Source organism: Haliaeetus albicilla, chromosome 7 (assembly GCF_947461875.1).
Source record: "Haliaeetus albicilla chromosome 7, bHalAlb1.1, whole genome shotgun sequence".
In the NCBI taxonomy this organism is placed as follows: Eukaryota; Metazoa; Chordata; class Aves; order Accipitriformes; family Accipitridae; genus Haliaeetus; species Haliaeetus albicilla.
In genome coordinates this window covers 16598076-16621201 of record NC_091489.1, presented here as the reverse complement: position 1 = coordinate 16621201, position 23126 = coordinate 16598076, and the positions used below count along the sequence as shown (strand labels likewise).

The window sequence follows — 23126 nt, the reverse complement described above, 5'->3', positions numbered from 1 at the left end:
GTTATTGACTTTTTAGCCACAAGAGATCAAAGAGTCTTCTGACACTGTGGTGTATGATGCTTCTCAAGTGATTCCTGAAATTTAAGACTTAGTCTTTTTAATGCCATGAGGTGTCTATTTTGCACACAGATGGGGTAAGAAGGTCTTGATTTTCAGCCAGCCTGCACAATGCTGGCTTGGTTCACAGGTTATGTGAAAGCTGGATGGGGACGTGACCTGAAAGGGGCTGAAACACCTCTATGATAACAGCAGTGAGAGAGTGAATTTAGTGAGGTAGGACTGAGCATCTTCATACCTGCCAGATGGTGAGATAGAGGGCTTACAGACAAGCCTTAATGCTTTTATAACATTACTAGTCTTAATTAGAACCAATAGCAAACCTACTTGGAGGAATCTTTTGTTGGTATATTTTGTGTGCAATTTTGTTTGAACATATGTTCTTTACTCTTCAGATACTGTTCTATTAACTAATCTCACTGCTGGCATTCGGTGATGTTTATCTGTATATGTGAGGACTAGGTGAAGGAGGTTGGGGTTTTCTGATACATTTGAGAGATGCCTAGGTATTTGGAAATATGCATATGTTACAATATATACCAATACAGTCATGCAAAACAGGGTGACTAGGCAATATAAAAAACATGAAAGGAAGTGTTTAGAAAGAATAGCTGGTAAAACCCATGATTTTGTACTGAAACATCTTTCTGAAGAAAACTGGGATTTAGAATGCAAGACTGCTGGTGTTCTGGTAAATAAGGATCTGGGCTTTTTATTGTGTGCTTTAGTTCAAAACCATTCTTAATTAGTTCTAAATAATGACATAGTTTCAAAAATATTGCTGAGTAAGATGAAAAAAACCTCTCTCTTAAGAAGAGCACCACAATCTAGATGTACATTTTGTTGCCAAGACACAAAAGCAATTACAATCTACTGCAGGTGGCAGCCGGGGGGGTGGGGTGGGGTAGGCTGTTGGGAGGGGTGGGGCAGAGTGTCATATTTGTATGCCTATGTGCCCTTTATGGGTTGTTCAACCCTCCAATAACTGCTGCCCGTATCCAGCACTCATCACCCACAGTCTTCTCAGACCCTTCTGCCTCCTTTCACTCTTTGAGGTGAGCCCCTTGTTCAAGAACTAAGGATAACAGGTAGATACAGAGTTTTCACGTGGAAAAAAACTCACTTTGCAATGTTAGCTGATGCTCTTGATCTTAAATATTTTAAGTGTTTCAGTAAAGAAGAATGGTTGCCTTGTTGACAGTTTCATTCAGACACTATGTTGATTTTTTTCAACAAGTCGGAAGAGTGACTGGAAGGACAAATTGCATGATGAGAATTCAGAAGATGTGATCTCTGGTTTTGCCTCTACCACAGGTATAGTCCTGCTTTATACCTGACAGTGTCTGTGCTTCATGTTACTAATGTGTCGTGGCTTAACGCCAGGTGGGGATATTGCAGAACATATAGGTGGGGATAATGCATAACTTAGTGGGTGGTCTGAGATATAGTTTAATATTGTTTGCAAACCCAGTGGGGTTTTCGAATGATCAGTGGTTGAGCAGTGACACCCATATTTTCCCTATTGATCTTTGCCAGGAGTTTGACTGATAGCATTGAGTTACTGGACCAATGACCACTTCTATCACTGGAGGTTCTGATCCAAAAGAACTACTGAAATTATCATACGAATTTTGTTGCTGGGCTGATACATCAGATGCCCAGTGTCTTTGCCTCAAAATTGTCCTACTCATCTTGAAGAATGAAAAAGCCAGGCTTTATCAAGGGGCAAAACCTTACTTTCATTACAATGTCATGAGCTGTTCCTGGATTGCAGTGATGATGGAACTTCATACTGAAAAATATTCTGTCTAGAAAAAGCATGATTCAACCCAAATAGCTGAATTCATTCTTTTCATTAGAAAGTAAGTGGCAATATGGAAAGAATTAGTAAACAGATCCTACACAGTTTAATTCTGGTTGGATTTTTTGCTTGTTTTTTTTTTGTTTGTTTGTTTTCTTACTTATCAGTGACTATGGGTTTGTCTGTTTTCTTACTTATCAATAACTATGTGTTTTTTCTGTTCTAGTCTGGCAGAATTAATTCCTTGTGGCAGGTAAGGTGATTCATAGAAGCTTGTGTAGCCCAGTGGAGGTTTTTTTTTAAACAGTCTTTCGTTACTCGGGGCATTGAATTTACAGTTCTTGATTCTAAAATAAAATGCTCGAGAAGGAAATGTGTATATTTCGAATTAGTGGAATATGTATCGGGGTCCTCATTTAAACTGCATATCAAAACATGGATATGAATTTAGTGAGTGTGATCTTCAGTTGAGACATCAGTTTACAAACTAGTTAATTATGTATCTTAAATATATAATTATAGCAAGGGAAAAATCTGCTTGTATGTCAAATAACTGGGTACTCTATCACCGCAACTAAAGGAATTCTCCAATTGTTTTGGAAAGGCATTTTTTCCTCCTTTTCATTTTAAAGATCAAATAGAGCATACCCTCCATTTTTTTTTCAGGATTAGAAAGTTAAGTTAAGAAGACTTTAAGAGAGATTTGCTAGCTTGCTCCTAAAATCATGTTTTTGCTCTCTGTAACTACAATATTTTCAACATTGTAATGCTAGGCAGGAAGCACAAGATTACTAGTTATCATCTCAGATTTCTCTGTTTCCTGTTTCATGTCTTATCTGGCCTAAAATTTCTGTAGATAAATGCAGTTTCCAAGTTAAACACAGATGTGGTGCAGTGTAATTCTGGCACGTGCTATTGTGTTTGTGCTGTAAGAGGTGTTACCTGATCCTGCTTGTCTTTAAAGCTGAGAAGACAAGGGGGCTGATTCTGCTTTCCTCAAACATTCACAGCGATGTAAAAAAGAAAATCTCCACCAGCAGGTGATTTTCGGAGGTGAACCAGGCCCACAGTGACGAGTTTGTTTTCTAGTTCTTCCTGAACTCTCACAAATACTTGCCCTCTGTTCCCTGGGAATTATGCTTTCCTTTGCAATTTTTGAATGTGCATTACAGCAGTTTGTGGAGATGCTGATACAAAAAGAGTAAAGGTTAAGGGTGTTCTAACAGGTATCACACAGAAAATAGGTACGGGAAGAGAAATAGGCACTATAATGTGGAGATTAAGAGAGCGAGCGTTGCAAGAAAGGATGTAAAGATGCATGCAAATAGGAGAATTAAATAGGAAAAAATAAGATAGTAGACCATGATAGAAAATGGTTAGCATGAAAGCACAAGGCAGACAAAAAGGGGCTAAGACAATACTTGCTGAAATTTTATTCATCAGAGGAACAAGAGAAACAGGCACCTAATTTTCCTGAGCGTCCTAAAGTTCAGCAGGCATAAAATCATACAGTTAAATTACAGAATACCAACACTCTAAAACATGCATACATACATACAAACAAGATGTTTAAAAAAATAAATGTAATCTTATTTTAAACAGCTTATGGTCCCCTCCAGAACCAATTTAGCCATTTTGTCTGTAATACCCTGGCATGGTTCCTGTAAAAATGGGAGCAATTTGAGATTCAGCAAGTTCGTTACCAATTTAACTGAAAAAAAAATATCAACCTGGTATATTCAAATAATGCTAAAAGGTTTTACTTAAACTCACAAATCACAGAACTCAGGCATGACTAAAGTGGTGCTACTTAACTCCCTCCACTCTGTTGAGGGTTTACAGCAGCTATCTATTGTTTGTAACCTCTTTTAACACTTAAATCCAGAAGATTAAAGATAGGATTTTAAGAATTGAGTAATAGGTGAGAAGTTTGTAAGAAGAATAATGATAAAAGAAACCATTGTCATCAGATTATTCTAATTTGATGGGTATATTTATATTTGTCTGTTGGATAATGCCCAGGAGCTGGAAATATTTTAAAACCTTTTTTAACTTCTTGACTGTAATTTTTGTTTTTGAGCAATATGTCTGTTGTGCCTATATGAAAGTTGATCTGAAACTGGAGATAATAGTGAAGTTTAACAACATATTTTTTTTATTTTAACTTCTTCAGTATGGCCAATGTGATTCTTCTGGCTATCAGAACACACTGATTTGTGAGAAATCAGACGCTTGGCTAATAAAAAGTACTATAAAATCTGGAAAGCATTAATAAAAAAGCCTATGAAATGGCTGCTTCTTACAGAAAAGAAACAAAGTCTACATTCTTCTTACTCTCTGTCATAGACAAATATGTTTAAGGAGTTTTGAAAATTGTTTTGTTTTGATTTAATCGTAATATTCCTTACAGAAATATTAATATCTACCATAAAATATCTATCACATTTAGGCATATCGATCTTATTTAGGTAAGATGAGTAGAAGATGTAGTGGCTTTGTGGTAACAACTATTACAGAACTTGGCACAAAGTTAAGCTTTATTTCTCAAAATGGGTAGCTGTGAACTTGAGTACCAATAGATTCAATGGGATTTGATAGAGATTAATGATGCATTTGAGTTTCAGACAGTATGTGCTTTGTTGAACTGTGGGATAGGGTATTGCTCTATTACTTTTTCAGCTGAACGCTATTTTTGAAACTGTTGTCTCAAGCAGGCACTGGATCAGCTTTTAGAACAGCTGGTTCATGATTCTGCACCCTTCAAAGCCCAGCAAAGCCCTCTCATAAAAACTGATTTCTTAAGTTTCTAATTTTGCTTTATATCAGATCTGGTCCTGAGACAACCAAGAGGACAAGTAGAGATATAGCCTATTGACAGAAGAGTTACATTACTTAGTTCTTTGTTATTAATGGATTTGTTGATAACAATGAATACTGATTTTCACAAATTCAATCAGTAGTGCACAAAAATTAAAATAAACACACTTTCTATTTCTAATGGAAATGTTTTTCTTGGACTGAGACTCTTCTGTTCAATGCTTTTTTCCTCCAAACTACTAGCATTGCCTTGGCAGCTTGACAAATCCATACTGGCATTACCAAAACGTTCTCACAGATTTCATGTTCCCTGACGCTCCCATCATAAGAAAACATACATGAGACCTCACCTTTGAAGGCTTTATAAACCCAAGCCCAAGAGCTATAAGCAAAATAAATGTCTCACATACCTTGTAATGGCATAAATATCATACTTCCCACTACACGAGTCCATCCATTCATTCAGAAGCACTGCTGAATTCTGAGTATTTCCAAAACTTTTGATTTAAGCCATCGGAAAATTTTGGGTTGAGATCACAAGATGGTAGGTCAGTCACACAAACGCTCATGAGACATTTCCCATCTTCACATACAGGCAGGTTGGTTACAAGATTTCAAATGCTGTTAAGACCAGAGCTAATACACTGTGACTGAAGGATGAAAAATAATAGCACAGCAGAGAAACAAGCCCACCTGAGAAATGGAAGTTAAACTGTCCTGTATGTTTGTGCTGAAGGGGATGATTATTTGTAACATGAACCAATTACTCATGTTTGTGATACTGTGCCACTTTCTTATCTGTTTATGGTACTAATTTTTAAGGTAATTTAAGACTAAACATATGCAGTTTTATAGCCTTAAATTTTATGCCTTCAGAGTAAAACGTTGTTTAAAATATTGTGATTAAAATATTCTGGGAATGTATTTTTCACTTCAATTTTTTTTATAATATTAAGATGAATCCCACTGTGGGTTATGTCAGTCTTGTCAAATTCTGTAATGTCAGCCATCAGAAAGTTAAATGGAACAAAGGATGGAAACAAAGAGGTAGGTTACTGAGCAGGAGACAAATCAGGATGTATATAGTGAAGATAGAGAGGATGACATAAAAGGATGAACGGAGAACTGACAGTATGGGACAGAGGAGGAAAAAAAAAGTGATGTTATAATGAAAAGGGAAGATAGCTCTATACAACAGTGAGAATCTCCATTAAGCCACCTCCAGTAAACAGTCTAAAAATACTTTAACAACCTTAAAATGCTTAAAGATAGTTTTAAGGTATCTCAGTACAATTTTGTTTGACCTTTATTTTTCATTCCCATCCTATCAGAAATCCCAGAGACAGGTTTCCCTGGATCATACACTATCCAAAGGTTATGTCAAGAAGGCATTAATGCATTGTTAGTGTTTATACCATCCTTGATTTTAACATTATTGTGGCCCACCTCATTGTTCATGATAGTGCCTTTTAGTGCTTTTTCCCACCCCAAAAATATGTCTCCCATCTCTTATTTACATCTTGTCCTATCGATTTTGTCTTTCCAGATCTGTTAATCATGAGTTACACTGTTAGTAAGCACAAAGAGAATGATAATATAAAGCGCAATCTTGAGTTTATGTTAAAATATCACATGGCAGTGCAGAAGAGCTTCTTGCAGTTATGGAGAACTGAGGTTTGCAGTGTTACAGCAGGTTACTTGTTCCACTGAATGGGCATGAGGTGCCTGTCACCCTGGTACCCAAGCCCCTGTGAAAACCCTGCTGCCTGTAGTGAGCTGTTATTACTGCTATTCTTCAAACAGGTGTTTTCAAATATTTCAATTGCTTGGATGGCATGCTAAAAGAGAGAAGATTTTGTGGACTGTCTTTTCCTTTCTTTGCTGACTGAGTAGCATCCCAGTGGTATTTACAGCAGCTGATTATATAGAAACATAATTTTAAGGAAGAGCATTTGATTTTTTTTTTTCTTTCTCTGTCATCTAATGTAATTTAAGAGCTAGAAAGAGGAAAAGCAGACTCATGTGATTTGCCACCATCCTGATGACAAGAAGCATGTGTCATCGTGGTCCACAGAAACCAATTTGGGAACCACCCTTTAGGAGCAAGCACTACAAAGAGAAATGTCTTGTCTGCAACTGCTCTTGGACATGAAGCTCCACGAGGAACTTAGATCTTTGTTTCAGAAGGGAAGCTGGTGGCAGAGCTCTAGTAAATACCAATTCCTGCTCTCCCAGAGGTGAATGTCCTCCACACAAATCTATAATGACAGGCATTTTGCACTACTGCCTGTCTGCTGTCATGGATCTTGATCTTGCAGTATGTAAATTTTTCTATGAAGATTTTTTAGACGTAATCCATAAATTTCAGTGTTTGCTTTAGAAAGGCAAGTCTACGTTTATATGCACATGGGCAACAGTAAAGCAAGCTTTTTGCCCAGCAGAAGACCGAGGCCATTTTTTTACTCACTGAGCAGCTAGAAGCACACACCTCAGAAAGGCTGTTAGAGAAGGTTGTCAGAATGAAAGTCTTCTTCACAGGGTACTGCAAGGAATCCACCATGGAAGGAATGTGAAAAAAAGAAATATACTGGAAAGCAGCACAAAAACAATTCCCAGGATGTGGCAAGGGTATTGAAGGAAAACCAAGGCAGGAACAGAAGTGAAAAACAGAAATATAGTCACAGCTCTTTATCTGAGATTAATTTCTGCCTCCCACATGGGAATAAATATTATTTTCATACTTAATGGAACTTCAGAATTCCTTCAAGATTCCTTTTTTAGTTGAGGGCTAATTTCAATTAACCTCATATTTTTAACTCTCACATGAATTTCCCCTTGACAGCTGGCATCTAGATATTGAAAGGAATGATGCCATTTACAAATCCTTTGGGGAGAGGCTTCAGTGATTTATACTGCATTGATGTCAACTGTGTACAGAGCAACACTTGTAGGTTAAGGGGGTCAATAACTGACCTGAGGTTAATGATAAATATATATTTTTGCCAGGAGGTCATAAAGCACTCCAGGGTAGTTACCAGATATATGAGGTGTCTGATCATCCTGTCTTAGCATCTCTCAAAGCATTGAATGGTGTCATCTTTTCACCAGAAATGATGTTTTCCAAAAACCTTCCCTGTAAATTGTCATTAAGAGAAAAATCAAAAGGATCCACAGATAAAAACATAGCTTAGAAGATTGTAACATCAACTGACAAAATCCAAGAGGCTGAAAATGGGACGTAGGTCACAGCTTGTGTTTTTCTTCACAGTAGCACAAGAAGAAGGCAAAGTTCCACTCCTACCATTGAATTTCCTGGCTTTTGTCATTTTTGTCATGATGTTAACATCGATAAGCATTCAGCAGTGCCAAAGGGGTGTGTGAAAATGATCACATAAATACGGTATTACTATGCATATAATTAATATAATAACAGAAAACATGCACAAGCTACTGCTGTATTTGACTTGTTTGACTTTCTTCAGCTGAGCTCGAATCTGTACTTAGTTTTGAGTATTAATATGAAGTGGGGATGAGGGAAACGTGCTAATTCTTGGAACCGTTGCCCTTCTGAAGAATGACAAGGTGGAATTTTCTAGGATAGTTGAAATTTCAGTCCACTAGTATGATTATAGCATGTTGCAATGCAAAGTTGAATTTCCTAGTTAAGAATGTATCTCAGGTTCCTAAGCCCCAGGCCAGTGAAAGCTGAGTGTACTGTGAAGGTGAAAATGTTCAGTCTCCAAAGCAAGAGAGCCATCCACATCAATTTGCAGCAGGCTAAGTGGCATCAGCTATGGGAGGTAAGCTTACAACTTCTAGCTTAGAGAACTATACTGCAGAAGTTACACAGCACAGAATGAAGGAATCTGCATAAACAAATTAGAGACTTACAGCTAAAACGCTCCAACACCACTAAGTCTATAGAAGCAGAGTGCTGCAGGGAGAAAGATGATGTAGGAGAAGTAATGTCTCCTGTGTAGCATTAAATAGTGTTGACTGTATTAAGGAAGGAACATGACTGGTTTATATACTGCAGCAGCTGGGATTTACATCAGACCATACATTAGGGAAATATGTGAAGTAAGCTTTACTTGTGGTATTGCAAAACTTTGAGATTTTGCATTTGCAAGTACATGTACAAATATATATATATATATGTAGTCTATGTGAATCTGCATCCCACTCCTCCTCCTGAGATTCACTGAGGAGTGAGCACCAAATCTTAAAAAAAAAGCCCTCAGTCAAAGCAGCCAAAATTCTCCTGGTACCACCACTACAATGGCACTGATCAGGCACATCGATTCAGTGCAAAGATAAAAAGAGGCCCACACTGCCTCTTAAGTTTTATGGCCTCTGATGATTCTCTAAAAGCACATACACTATGAATTTCATTATTATGGTGGCATTTGAAAGCAGCCAACTTTTCTGATTTCAGGTTTCACTTTGCCCTTCTGAGAAAAGCAATGCAAAAAATTGAGTTAAAATTGGCTGGCAGGAGATAATTAGGTAACATTTATGGAAGAGGGCTTGAAATTGTGATAATACTGAATTTTCAAGAGAACTTTAGAGCCTTCAAATAACACCTGTTTGTATTAATTTAATCTTATTTTCTTTCAAAATTTTTTTAATTGTAGAGACAAAATCTGAAGGCAGAAATTGCAACCTGATTCTTCAATATATTGAATGTAAGGTGTCAATTTAAGTTCCTTTAAAAAGGTGTACAGAAGTGAAAATTGTATGGAATCAAAAAGGCAAAAGGATGGCAGATGTTGCTAATGTTATTAACTATACACAGACCCAGATCCAGAGAAGTGCGTATGGGGGAGAACATATTATCCAGATAGTGACATAGAACCAAGGTTTATTGCTGACTTTATACATGATTCTGAACTTCAGGAAGATTTTCCTCCAGCTTTAAGGAGTTTTAAACTCCAGCTCCAAACTTAAGTGCTTCTTCCATTCTTAAAATTTTCTAATACTTGTTGTATACTTATAACAGTTTCAGCAACTGCATACCAATAGCAAGTGTTGTAGAAAATATTTTTTTCCTTATAATGAGAGCAAATAGTAATGGAGATCCTTAAAAATGCAATATAACTTTTGATGCACCGTGGAATGATACCTGCTGTTCTCATCACAAATATCTGCTACTGTGGCAAAAAAAGCGCTATATTGACATAATTTAATGTATTGTGTATATCCAAACATGCAGCCCGGGACAGGTTTTACTCACAGCTTTCAGCAAATATATGTATTATTTTTTTTTCGGCTGTAGAACTGAAATAGCATATACATATTTGAAAAGTAAACTTCTTGTTACAGGATGAAAACACAGTGGCAGAAACTGCCAATAAGAGAGCTTGTCCTCTGTCCTCACTAGTATCCTCAGCTGCTTCTTCACTAAAGAGGCTCTCTCAGATCCTGAACACCTGAAGGTCTGCTAGGTTCATAACTTCAGGTTCCCATACTTGAATTTTTTTGTTTAAAACTTCAAGTTTTCAGGCTATAGATTTCAAGCATTTTATTTGGAAGCTAGGAATCATACATTATTACCTTCTTATGAACAGTTTTAATAAAATATTGTATATGGCCATTTGGAAATACATGTTGAGATTGCTTGTCTACAGTATTTTTCTCCTCCTCAGTGAATGTCAAGCCCAGCACAGACTATTGGATGCCAAATGCTGTGGTGTTCCCTTTTTAACAAGTTGCTCTCATCACTTCCCTCTGACCCAGTAGCTCTGTGAGGAAGAGGAAATAAGAGGTTCAGTGGAAGCTACATGATAAGTAAATATTTTCAAGGAACAATTTCCTGCATGACGGGTTTGGCATCTCAGATTATCAGCTTTAAGTTGTGCTATTCTGTCCGGCAGAGCAGGATTTGAAAGAGATAGTAAAAAGAGGAAGGAATGAGTACTAGTCAAGTGATTTGTCTTGATTTCAATCAATTCTTGAGCAGTCTTCAGGCACAACATGTAAAAGGGCTTGTTGCTATAATGCACCTGCTTCCACTGTGCCGTTGACTGTGTTACTGGTACCAATAGGGCTGGACAGCTAAATAGAACTCAACAAGATTTAGTGATAAACAAAAACAGTACAGATCTATCTGTCCAGAAGTCTGTTTAAGTGGGCTTTGCCTCTCATGAGCTTTACTTTTTTTTTTTTGAGGTGCATACCATTCTTCAAAAAGAAAGAAACAATAGAGAAAAAAATAAAACAGTGGTGGTCTCATAAACTTTGCACTCTAAAACATGAGCAAATAGGCGGGAGACCCATACAGTGTCTGAAGGAGACCCTGGAAATGAGTTGGGAAAGGAAAGACAGCAATGGTAGTGGAAAAAATGGTAATAATACTATAAAATTATTGTTGGCACTCACTTTGGAAGCAGGAACAAACCTGAGGCAAGAATCAAATCTAGAGAAGGTGGTATTATGGCAAACCAACACTTGTTCCTGATGATGTGTGCCAGGGTTGGAGCGTAACATCAGCTTCATCCAACACTCCCACTTTGATAGTGAAAATTGTTATCCTACAGTGGGATGAAAACCAGGTGACTCTAAGCAGGTATGGCTGTGACTGCTGTCATTCTAATTTTTTAATTACTGCACGAGTTTTAGAAGGCTCTTCTTGCAAAACTGTGCTTCAGTTTTGACTACAAATTTTTAACCTATTTCATCACCCAATTAAGTTTTGTTAATGTAGCAAAAATGGCATAGAAGTCAGGGAACAATTCAACCCCCTGGGCAGTACTGACATGATGGTTTGACATGGTTTTACATCTGTTGTAGGTACTTCAAATAGACATCAGACTTCCTTACTTTTCATTTTACCTTTTCCTTTTCTGAAGGATGACATGCATATGACTGTTATGTTATGAAATACTTCTAGGTCCAGCAATGCATGAAAAGCTTTGATCAAATGCTTCTCTGTTCATACAAAGACCTCTCCTTTTTGTTCCATGTTTTGAGGAATTGAAAGGCTGCTAGGATAGTAGGACAGTCTGTTCCAATATGGAAGAGTAGATGCTTTATATAACAATTTCGGGTTGTGCAGCGCAGCATTATGATTTCCCTCTGGGAGAATTTCCCTGTGGTGATATGGAACTAGAGTCATAAGCTTTGTGATTCACAAACTATACCCAGAATTTTGTACAAAAATAGCTTAATTAGGAGGGCTGTCTGACAGATATACTAGACAGTAGTATCACCACTAAAGCTAGCCAGGAATTTTGTGACAAAATAGCTTTTCATCATAAAAAAATGTTTCATCAAACCTAAAACTTTCAGTAGAAACTTTCTCTTTCATCCTGCCTTTTGGAGAAAAATTTTGCAGGCTCAGAGTAGAAACAATCATGGTGCTGGGTGAGATAGAGTTAATTTTCTTCATAGTAGCTGGTGTGGGGCTATGATTTGGATTTGTGCTGAAAACAGTATTGATAACTCAGGGATGTTTTTGTTACTGCTGAGCGGTGCTTACACAGAGCCAAGGCCTTTGCTGCTTCTCAACCCACCCCGCCAGTGAGCAGGCTGGGGGGGCACAAGGAATTGGGAGGGGACACAGCTGGGACAGCTGACCCCAACTGACCCAAGGGATATTCCATACTGTATGACGCCATGCTCAGTCTATAAAGCTGGGGAAAGAAGAAGGAAGGGAGGGATGTTTGGAGTTACGGCGTTTGTCTTCCCAAGTACCCATTACGCATGCTGGCGCCCTGCTGTCCTGGAGATGGCTGAACACCTGCCTGCCCATGGGAAGGGGGGAATGAATTCCTGATTTTGCTTTGTTTGCATGTGTGGCTTTTGCTTTACCTATGAAACTGCCTTTATCTCAACCCATGAGTTTTCTCACTTTTACCCTTTCAATTCTCTCCCCCATCCCACTGACGGGGGGAGTGGGCGAGTGGCTGTGTGGGGCTTGGTTGCCGGCTGAAGTTAAACCATGACAATGACAAAAGTCAGAAAGCTAGTCAACACTGCTATGACAAGGGAGCTCATCAAAAACACCAGGCCTGGCTCAGGCTGGAGACTCGGCTCTCGACCTTCCAAATGTCCCTTACGTATCCTGGCTTTTCTCTGAAGGGGTCTCTTTCTCCTTCAGGGGAGCAGTTCTGTTTCGTGCCAATTAAAATACTGTGAAGCAGGGACGTGAGCCTTGGTCTTCTGTGCTCCTGGTGACTTCTCCTACACCAATATATACAGCGATTTCACCCTGTGATGGCACACTGGCTGCTGAGCTGCTTGAAAGGGAGGAACTCCAGCAAGGAGGCTGAACAATGAGGACATGGGCATTCATCTGCACTCAGAAGGAACAGCAGAGTGAGGAGCTCCCACACCCAGGTGAACCCACTGGGCTCCTTCCCATCTTCTTTCCCCCTCCTGCTGAAGAGACCAAGGTGGGAGTTTCCTGCCCCCTGTTAGTCTTCATCACACGCTTCTATTTTTCAGTATCTGGTTCACATGCAGCTCTTTGCTCCTGAGCTCTACCACAAGACATACCATGCCTGAGAGGAAATGCTTCAGGTGACAAACAACCTGTTGCTGTCTGTGTCAGAAAGGAAACATTTCTTTCTAGAAGTCACTTTATTCCCTTGGGTGAAGATGCCCTGAGAGGAAGAAATATGCATGTGAGTGCTCCTGGGAGAGTTGAGGTCTTTTGCCAGCATCAATGTCAGGAAGCCTGGGCAAATCAATTCTAGATAAGATGCATTTTAATTTAAGCATTGCCTGCACTGTTTCTTGTGGCTCTCTTTTCATCACAAAACCTTTCTTTTTTTGTTTCTTCTGTTAGCTCCTGAAAAAAGCTATTTTCTCTCTTAATGTACTGATACCACTTCTCTGTTTGGAAAATCTTTTCCCCTTTGTCCAGATTGCTGCTGCTTCTTTCTGTTCTATAAGGGTCTCATGAATATAGCAAAAAAAAAAAAGAAAAAAAAAGATTTTAAAAAGTCTTTTCAAACACAGTTGGGTTTTGTGCATTGTATTAAGCCTAATATGTATTCAGATGAACATTGCTGCCCTAGCAGTCTCAGCTGTCTTTCAGTCCAGTTGTAGAACTGAACTGTAACACAAAATTTCTCAGCCACAACAACATGGGGGTAAGGAGAAGGAAAATGTGTCTGATACTGAACTTTGCCTTTCTTGAAGGTCAAATAGATTTGGCTACATCCAGGTCTAACTAGACATTGTATTGTGAGCAAGGCCTTTTTGCCACTTGTTGTTTTATAATTTTTCCCCACACAACACAAGAGGCAAAATATATAATTAGAGCATATATCATATTAGTTATACAAAGGCGGCAACATGCGCAGTTTTGCCAGTGAGTGCAAGTACCAAAAACTGTATTTAATAAGAAATAATGTGTTACAGGAACTAGTGCAACTTCCTCTCTCACAAGTGCTTCCTATAATTTGAGTCCAGTTATCGATCATAAGAAGTTCTCTAAGTAAGAATTTTTATAACTTGCTGAGGGAAGGAAAGCATGATGCCAAAAATAGACAGTCAGGATTATTATTAGTCTGTTCCCACAAAATCATAACATCATCTTAAAAAAGAGTGTATTTGGATATTTTTATATTTGCCTCTGCATTCTGTATCACAGTAAGAACAAGGCATTTTTAAAAAAGGAAAAAGATTTTCACATAATACCTTCAATTCAGGAGGTAAGATCTAGGAAAATCACCACATAGCACAAAGCTCTCAATAAAAATCACAAGAGTTGACAATACAGCCTCCAAACTATCATTTTTTTCACTGCAGGTTTCTATCCTGATAGAAGAACATCCAGAGTTCAGATCCAGCATACAGAATAGTCCCTCTTGAATGCATGAGTTCTTTCCTAACTAGGACAAGAAAACTATTTATTGTCACTTCTATTTGCACCACAGCAAAATATGACACTTTAATTCATTGTAAGAATCACAAAAAACAGTCTCACAATGTCTGTATTTGGTCTACAAGAGTAACTTTTGCTTAAGAAAAACAATTTCTATTTGGAATAAGTTCAGCTGCTCCACAGACTTCACAGTCTAGCTGTCAGAATAAGATTCATGGAGAGGCCATTAAAATTTAATATTTCAAAAATGAACTCTATTGTATGCTTAGCAGGTATTTTTAGCTTCCAAAACTATTTTAATTGTTTCTCAAAGACTGAATAATATACACTCAATGGGAGAAATTTTTCTTTTGCATACCACTGAGTGGATCCAGAATAACTCCATTCTCTTGAACTGTATCACTTCAGCATAAGGGAAAGCAGGATTAGGTTCTATATATCTTTCAGTTTATTGTGTTTCTGTATGTGTACTACTGTATTTCACAATTTTCCTACTGTTAGTTAATAAAGTATATGTTTTTTCCAGTTCAGGCAATTTTGTTTCTCTTTCTCCTGTAGGTATTTCATAGAATACTCTCTAAGCACATATTTACCAGTCTCTGTAATATTTCTAGATACGGTATAGAGGTATTTTATTGTCTTCCTAATGTTAGTTGATAAAGTAAGTATTTCTTAGTTATTGCAATACTGTATCTCTTTATATATATAAAGAAGGTATTTCACACTTCCATGGTTGGGAGTATTCTTCCATTTGTCTGCAATATTTCATTACAGTGTATTTGAAAGTTCCAAAATTGATTTTTCAGCCTATAATGTGTTTTGTACAGAACTTTCTTAGTCTTAATATTGATTTCACTGTATCTTTGTGTCTAAATTTTTTGTACTTCCCAATTTTCTTTAATATTAGCTTTGGGTATAAAAGGAAGTATTAAGTCCTGCTCTTCGATGCTACTTGGACTTTCTGAGTCTCCTCTCCTAGTAATGCTATCTTTAGTCTTAAATTGACCTAAAAGTCAGAAGTCCCTCTGGCTGTCAAAAAAACCCACAACCAACATAAAAAAAAAAAAATCTACCCATCAACTTCTCTGTGGTAAATCTAGGAGCTGGCATTTTTTTCCCCAACTCATCCTCCTGCATTCCAGTTTTTGTCTCTCTTCTTCCTTGCTTCCTGGTTTTCTGTTTCTTACTTACTCACTGCATGTTCATTATCCTTTGGTTCCTTTTCCACATGTTGTCCTTCTCTTTTTTTCCCATGGCACCTTACCCAATTACACTATTCCCTGCTTCTTCTCTTCTAGCCTGCTTTTCTGCTCTATTTCCCCATTTTCTACCACAGCCACCTTTAAGGAATGCAGAAACAAAAGTTAATCTTTTTTACTAGGGCAATTTAATATTTGCCTGCAAAGACTTCAGAGAGGTAGTGACCATATTTGTAGAAAGTATTCTAGCTACAGCTGTGTTCAGAGTAGTGGGAGAAAATGGCATTTTGGTGAAGGGAAAAACCTTACAGATTGCTTCAGGAGGTAAGTTTTAAGGAAACAAAGACAATTGTCACACTTGTAGTAATCCTGTAAGCATTGGGAACTCAGCTCATCATCTCCTGCTCTGCAAAATGTCCTTTCTCTCCTTCGCTCAGTTTCTGCAGACAGTGAGGTAGAATGGAAACAGAAATGGCCTGTGAGGAGGGGAAAGCATATATGAACCACAGAGGGAGATGCAAGCTGCGGTTTTCATTTTTCTCTGGTGCTTTACTCTATTTTTTTTTTCAATGCAGCTAATCTGACATTGTGCTACAGCAAATGTAATAAATACTGAATTATTTTCCACATAAGGACAATGTTCCAAAATACTAGAAACAGCCTCTATTTTTAGAACGTTGCTTTCCATAACAGTATTTACCTTTTTCCTCACTCTTATGACATGCTGTAGTGAATGCAGAGGGAAGGATATGAAAAAGCAAGCTAGAAAATTAGAGGTATTTGGAGTTGCAAATTAGGGGTATGGGACTACAATGCAATGGGCCTAGAATTATCAAAATTATTTTGTCTAATTCTAATTCTATACTGGGCCTTAACATATAGGGTAATGTTTAGTTTATTTCTCACAGAAATCTATGAGCACACTGTCATGTATTTCTTATGGTAGTCCACAGTTATTTATATAGGCATTTCTGGATTTCCTTTTGCAGTTCACTATCAGTCTGAAACAAGGACTAGATGCAAATGATGAGTGAACTAAACAACGACATGTTTTTTCCATTGTGTCATTTAAACTCATTGCACTAACCTCACCACGAGGTTTCATTCCCTAAATCTGATGGTATGTAAACTGATGGTGTAGGTCATACAGTACGGCACTAAATTTTAATTGATCATTGTAAGCTGTAAATACACCCATTGGGAATATTAATTAATTTAGAATATATATATCTGAACCCCAGTTTTGCAAAGACCAAAGCATCTACTTAATTTGTTCTAGGTCACTGCATAGAGTTCAGAGAAATTACCTGCAGCCTATGCATGTATTTTTGCTAGATCAGGGCCTCTATTAATATTTTGCAGCAATTGCTTTAAAGCAGTTTTTCTAGTTTTCAGAAGTACCTGAGAAACTACTTAGTACATGGGACAGGTAGAAAAGGAAACTTAAAATTGTTTGACTATGGTTGTCAACACCTTTTAACAAATAAGTGCATATACTTAACGGCACAACTGAAATCCAGGAAACAGAGAGAGTGGGATCTCTGGAAAAGGGTGTGTCCTTCTTCTGTTCAATAGTATTTGTGGAAAAACTAATAAATAATCTTTTACAGAAAAGCTGGGTTTTAGGCAGAAATAATTTTCATTTACTAATTCTGTCTTCATAATGGGGCACATTCATCATAACTGTATTGTAATTAACTGAAGTCATTCAAAGTTATTTTTGCCTAATCATTTGACTGAAAAGGGGAACCTCTGAGGGGTTTGTGGACATTTTGCTGCAACATGAATGCTTTCCTTAGGTCAAATGTTTACATGTTTCATTGTTCCTTCCTGTGGTATGTTACTTCGTTTTACACCCAGAAGACGAAGAGGGAGTGAATTCCTAAAGCAGAGTTGTCATTCAACAATGTAGTATTTTAAATGGCATCTTTACTGTATCTGAAAGCATACACCTAACTTAAAGTGAACTGCAGAGCACTGAAACGGATAGAGCCCGTAAGGGATGGAAACTGTAGGTGCCTCCTGGGAAATGCCATGTGATTGTTAATGGCCGTAAGTGGGAGGACTTGGTTTTGCAGCTCATCCAGCACAAAGGGTACCGGTGTCCTTGTTGAAGGCAGCTGGAGAACTTGGCTCTTTGCTCACCATGGCACTAACCAGACTCATACGTGTGTGCTGTGGGAACACTCCTGTTCGGGTGCTGACCAGGCATGATCCCATGTAGCTCGCCCCACCTGGCAAGACCACAGCGCAAACCGATGCTGCCTGGCTCTATAAACTGCAGAGGGGTGCTACAACCATTCAAATTTGTTCATCCTTATGCTTCAAGGAGATGTCGTTATTTCTTGTTGGAGTAGTTAAGTTCTTTTTGCTCTAATTCAGGAGTTTAAAATACCACACAAAACAAGTAATGAAGATTTGTATCAATGATTTGTATCATCCTATAAACTAAAGGAAATGGGAGAAGTGAAAATAAGGTTTTACAGGCAGACACCTTAGGAATGTGCCAAATTCAGAACAAAATCCAGTGTTTTTTGGAGCAGTTAAACTACTAATATAGAATAACCGTAGGAAGAAGCTGGGTTTGCATATGAGCATAGGATGGTGTATTCGAATTTATGATCAGAGGAACCTTGGTTTGGAAGGCAAAGTATTTTTTCCTGTCAACTTAATTCTTTTTCCAGTTTAACACTAGAACCAAAAAAGCTGAATTGTAATAATATGTTTGAATGAGATATGCTTTATGCAAACAAAGACCATAGGGAAGGTGACACAGAAGCACTGTGCTTTAGCACACTGAAATCAGACTATCAGAGTTTGACTCACTTAAAGCTTTCACACCTGTCAGCATTCTCTTTCTTACAATTTTTATTTTAGTTTGCATCCTACTGTAAGTCTAGATGAAACTTTACAAACATGGGAGAAGGAAAAATCAACATTATGTACAGCTCACACTCTTCATTGGGATATGAGTAAGTGTAACTGTGATAAAAGACAGGGAGGAGGTTTGAAAGTCAAAGTGAAGACAAATGCTATAGAAACTGTGCATTTGTAGTGTATGATAAAGAAGGAAAGGCAGTGCATTTAACAAATGCTGAAAGTGGAGCTGTTTCAAGCAGTGGGAGAGAATGACTTTTGAATTGAAAAGGGAAACTCTATCTAAAGCAAAATAATTGATAAAGCCACAATTCTCTTACAAAAGGCATGACATGATCTTGTAAATGAGAGATGAAAACACCTGGAACCTGATAAAGACCATATAGAACATAGGACATAGAAAAACATGCAAAATCTGAGATGGAAGCTCTATCTCACAGGTGCCTGTTAGACTGACAAGACAGAAGCTGTGAAATACACAGTTCTGGTACAGGCAAGGTTTGTGGGGTTTATATTTTGTCCCCTTATGATATGGGGAAAAAAGAGATAACCTCTGTCAAGCACATAAGTACTTCATCAGGACTGAAATAGAAGCTTAAAACAATAGCTTGCAGTAATACCTTGTGTTAAAAATGTCAAGCCCCCAAAAGGCACATTTGAAGCAGGTTTGCTTTAAAAGTAGTTGAAATCTAGCTAAATCTTGGTACGACTGTCAGAGAGAAGGCACTTCTGTTTTTATAAATAAAATGGAAGTGACAAAATACATTTCATTATAAACTATCAGACTTCTTTATGCTTTCTTTTTTGGCTTTGGATTATTTTGTTTTGAGTCATTTTCCATATTTTAAGAAAGGGGAAAAGCTTTAGACTTCATGGCCAAAAAAGATTTTATTTTCTTATAAAAAAATAAGGTTGGGAGGACTTTTTAAAATGGCTCACGTTACTTTTGTGGTTGTTCCTGTAAATATTCCAAAGTGGTGGATAATCTTAATGCATCTACTTTGACTATAGTTGTCTGGCAGATGCTTTTATGGTGCTCTTGCTCCACTGAGGTTACTGGGCTTTCAGATTTCTACTCAGATTCTGTAGAGAATTAGAAAAATGTTACATATATTGTTTCATAGCTGTACTCACAATGTGCAACACAGAACATCACTTACAATTTAAGGGTCCATAAAACAGAGAGCTTATTTAACTCCTTTGCTTCAGTGGGTACTGAACTTGCAGAACCCTGTGATAGTGCATTTTATGATTCTTCAGACTAAAATATGACAAACCTCAATATATGCCCTGAGACATTAGAACTTCTTTTTCATGAGGATACTGCACTTCAGGCAGCAATGTTCAGTTGGTATCTCAGTACCCAATTACAAGACTGTATAAAACACTGGAAGTAGAAGTAGAGCAAAATCTACTTCTAGAACTGTAAATATTTTTTTTAATACACAAACAATCAAAAACGTTTAGTGCAGTTGAATTAAAAACCTGCATTTTTGCCAGAATCACTGTGCAACATGTTGCCAAAAATGCTGGGAAGTCAGCCTAATTTTCAAATACGGGCATCTTAATAGGATATCCAAATTGCACATTTGGGTACTTACATGGACACTTAGATGTGTAAATGCCCACTCTGTGGATCTAAGTGCTGATTTGAGCATTCATGTCTGAGATTTAGCCATCCCATTAAAACATTCATATTTGATATTGGACCCATAGTGTGTATGTGTATTATTAATGTTTAAATAGAGCAAGAGCATATGAGCCAGCTATGCATCTTATATAATACTGAGTAGCTGAATGTATTTCTACTGCATACACATTGGATATGATAAAACAATATCACTGAATGTACCTTGGATAGAGAGAACATGAAATGCCTTCACTGTAAAATAAAAACAATTTTCAGGATACGCTTTTACTTCTAAATACATGCCCCATAATAATGTTAGGAATATAAATATAGAAATAAACATTGAACCTTATTTTTGCTGTGCATAGTCCTGCTAGAATCTGGAGAAAGGTCACTTACTGTAATAAAGATGTTCACGGTTTAAGATGTTTCCCTAAGCAGCAGTTGCCCAGTGTATTGGATATTAAGCATTCCAGACATACCAGACATATAGCCTCATTCGGTCAGGAATTCATGTCTCTACCAAGCTTTTTCATGCCTTTCCCTCTTGCTCATTGAACAATCTTCTTTTATGTTTCTGTGGGGCTTTCCAAGCATTCTTCCATGTACTCTAGCTTAAACATAATCTTCTGTGTTAGAAGCACTTCAGGCATAAAAAAAACATGATTAGGCAGGAGAAAAATTGCAATCAACCCAACATCCCATGGAACTCCTGAGAGCATTATGAAAATCTTTGTGTTTGGCTTTTACTTCCAATGTGCAGAGGTGTTTGATGTTAAGCTTGGAGGGGTAGTGAAAGTACCAAAATACTGACACAGACCTGAATGGGCTTTTTTTAAAAAAAAAGTCAAACTCCCCCCCCAAATTGGAGAAACACTGCTCTCGATGAAGTAAGAACCTGTAAGCTCTAGCACAGACATCCAGGACGTGTGTTTCTAAGAAAGCCCTGCAACACGCAGACCCTTGAGCCAGGTGGCTCAGGGCCCTTTGGATGGCAGCCCTGCCTGGGGATGGAGAAAAGTGGTGGCTCCTCCTCAGCTTCTGGGTCCCAAGAGTGAGGCTGAGAAGAATCATGTCAACTTTGCTTAGAGAAGGTGCAGGAATCCTCCAAATGGCTTTTTTATCTGGAATGGAAATGGGAAGGTAGAGCTGTACCAGGCTTTTCCTGAGGGTGTTCATTGCAGGTATAACCTCTGTGATCAATGGCTTCCTGGACTGTGTTTTTTTGCAGAGTTGGAGCGAGATCTAAAATACGCATAAGGTATGAAAAAGCAGGTAGTAGCTTATGAAAAAGAGCATGGAGAATGAAAGCATAAGGGAGCGTGTAGGAAAACACATGGGTCTTGGCATTAGTTGGGTAAAAGGAAAATTGACAGTCTGGAAACACACATACAAGATAAGTAAAGCAACTATTTTTTCACTGTAAAAAGACTTCTTTTAGTCAAACTCAGCTCAAATTACAAAGGAGTGAAATAATTTTAAAAGATTCAAGTCACAATTATCTTAAACAATCATGCAAGTGTAAATTGAGTTAACACTCCAGTATTTGAATTAATGAACTCTAACTATGGGTGATTTTTAGAGCATTCAGTTTATGGTAGCTGGGAATAAACAACAATTTTACGTATTTTCAAATACACAAGAGGTTGCCTAAAATAGAGTACAACTAATTTCAGGCAATATTGTTTTTTGAAAGTTGGCAGTTAGTTTTTCTGTTCTGCGTAGCTTGTATGATATTTTAATGCCATTAGTTGCCATGGTAAAATGTATTGCAAAGCCATATTCAGTTCTGGTGCAAATGAATAGAAGTTTTGAGTTGTTTTGCTTATATAAGGCCTGATAGGTTAGGTCCATTTTCTTCCCTGTACTTGAAGATAATGAACATTTATTTTGTCACTGAAGAAATTGTCATCACTCATTGTGCGTAAAGGCATAAGGGAACTCAATGATGAACAGTATTCGTGATAAATAAAACTTTCAAATTCGCTTGAGAAACACTGACTTAACAAGTAACAGCTGTTGCTGAAGAAACATGTTTTATCAATAAAAATAGATTACCTTTACATTACAATATTACGAATTTGAAGTTAAGCATCTACATTTCAGGTAGGACAATTCCCCAGAAAGTAATTCCTTTTTAAATACAAATTAAGGATCACACAGTTCATATGATTTAAAAATAAATGCCTGACTTTAAGAAAGGATTTGAACAACTACATGAATATGAGAGCGGTTCTTCAATAATAAAAATTAAAATGTGACATAGTAAAAAAGAATATTTAAGAAACAAATTAATCTTGCTTATAATCATACAGTATCAAGCTTTTCTGGACTTTACTAATTTTCATTTTTCAGGCTTTTTAAGTTTACTGGTGCTACTGTAATTTTAATAAGGCTGCTAAAGCTTACCCATTGTACGTAACTTTAATAAGACAAAATTTAACACTTAAGTACAAACGTTATCATATTTTACATATTCACAAACACTGCAAATCCACAGATGTTAGATTTTTCACTGTTGGAAGTTGATACATCAGCCTGACACTGCATAGTTTCACCAGCACATAATGGGGAAAGTCAATATCATGTTATCACGCAGACCTAAAATTTGAAGTATGCAGTTTCACACTTGTAGGCTCTTTTTGCTTTTAGTAAAAAAACAAAAACCCCAAACGCCTAATGTTTCATTGAGTATTGAGGAAGGTATAAAGCTTCAGTGCAGGTCACTTGCACCTAGAATTGTAAAAATTCTCTGGCAGTCTTGAAAAACAATTGTAATTTTGAACCATTTAAGCAAACTGAAAACCGAAACCACCTGATCTCAGATAGGAATAGAATAGAATAGAATAGAATAGAATAGAATTTTTCAATTGGAAGGGCCCTGCAATGATCATCTAGTCCAACTGCCTGACC

At 37.4% G+C, this 23126-nt stretch overlaps 1 long non-coding RNA gene across 1 annotated transcript; it reads left to right on the top strand.

Annotated features, from left to right (window-relative positions):
• Positions 1-1326: 1326 nt before the first annotated feature.
• Positions 1327-15032, top strand: LOC138685845 (uncharacterized). The gene is made up of 5 exons (XR_011325227.1): positions 1327-1371; positions 2085-2111; positions 12875-13012; positions 13121-13299; positions 14432-15032. It is a non-coding gene; the product is annotated as an uncharacterized lncRNA (long non-coding RNA).
• Positions 15033-23126: the final 8094 nt, after the last annotated feature.